The 1,596-nt window shown below is 43.7% G+C and overlaps 1 pseudogene; it reads left to right on the top strand.

Annotated features, from left to right (window-relative positions):
* The first annotated feature begins 913 nt into the window (after nt 1-913).
* The window catches only part of LOC105529296, a 103,607-nt pseudogene continuing 102,924 nt past the window's right edge, over nt 914-1,596 (top strand).

Here is a 1,596-nt window from a genome sequence, read left to right as displayed (position 1 = left end):
TCTGCCTCATAGCAAGCATTTCATAAACACTAGCTATTTTTGTCATTATTATTAACTAGGTCACCTTTCCAGGGTATTGGGAGAAGGAGTACAAGCCGAGGTACAGTTCCTAAGTAATGATGATAATGCCGTCTCTAAGAAGAGATTGTTGGAGTGAAGTTCCTAGGGCCTCTGATGCTTGATGATTTCCAGCTTTAGCTCATCTACTCACTGGCCCGTGATCTTAGAGTCTAAGGCAAGTCCCTTCCCCTGTTTATACCCTAGTTCCCCCATTCCTTCACCAGTCTTTTAAAAGACCTAGAATTGATCTAGGTCTGTAAGAGCACTAAGCATGCTCTTTGCTATAACTCGGGAGACCTCAAAAAATTTGTCATTATTCTTCTGTTTCAATTCCTTGCCCTGAAAGTAGAGAAGAATCCACATTAATCTCACTCCCCGTGGCTGCAACTTGAAAGGTCCAAGGGGCCACATCTGGCACCTTGAGATGAGTTCCAGACAGTCAAAACCTAATATAAATTGACTGACAAATTTGGAATATGGATGGTACATAAGACAAAAGTCCCATATCAATTTAAATGTATGAAATGATAAGTGAAGCTGAATGAAGCTGGATATTCCTATCTTTTATAAATGCACACTGAAGTATTCAGGGGTGTAAGGCCATGATGCCTGTAACTTACCTGCAAACAGAGTACAATCTTAACAATAGGTGAATCTGGGTAAAGGATATATGTTGTGACTTACACTATTTGTGCTTTTGCAAGTTAAAAATTATTTCCAAATAAAAATTTAAAAATAAAAACCTAGGAGCAGTGTGAAGAATAAGAGGCGAGAACAACCCCCGGACAGACCAAAGCCCTGCACCTTTGCATCCCGTGCCCAGCACCCACGTCCTGCCACCATCGTCATCACCATGCCCAAGAGAAAGAGCGGAGGGGATGCTAAAGGTGATAAAGCCAAGGTTAAGGACGAACCACAGAGAAAATCCACGAGGTTGTCTGCTAAACCTGCTCCTCCAAAGCCAGAGCCCACACCTAAAAAGGCCCCTGCAAAGAAGGGAGAGAAGGTGCCCAAAGGATAAAGGGAAAAACTGATCCTGGCAAGGAGGGGAATAACCCTGCAGAAAATGGAGATGCCAAATTAGACCAGGAACAGAAAACTGAAGGTGCTGGAGACGCCAAGTGTACTGTCTGTGTTTTTGATAACTTGTGTACTTCTACTGACTGTACAGTTTGAAATCCTTTTTTTTTTTTTTTTGATACGGAGTCTTGCTCTGTTGCCCAGGCTGGAGTGCAGTGGCGCGATCTTGACTCACTGCAACCTCCGCCTCCTGGGTTCAAGCCATTCTCCTTCCTCAGCCTCCCGAGTAGCTGGGACTACAGGCACCCACTACCACGCCTGGCTAATTTTTTTGTATTTTTAGTAGAGATGGGGTTTCACCATATTAGCCAGGATGGTCTTTGATCTCCTGACCTCATGATCCACCCACCTTGGCCTCCCAAAGTGCTGGGATTACAGGCATGAGCCACCATGTCCGGCCCTTTGAAATACTATTTTTAAATCAAGTTTTATAAAAATGCAGAATTTTGTTGTCCC

Source organism: Mandrillus leucophaeus, unplaced genomic scaffold (genome assembly GCF_000951045.1).
Source record: "Mandrillus leucophaeus isolate KB7577 unplaced genomic scaffold, Mleu.le_1.0 Scaffold76, whole genome shotgun sequence".
NCBI classification, from domain to species: Eukaryota; Metazoa; Chordata; class Mammalia; order Primates; family Cercopithecidae; genus Mandrillus; species Mandrillus leucophaeus.
This window is presented reverse-complemented; position numbering and strand designations above follow the sequence as displayed.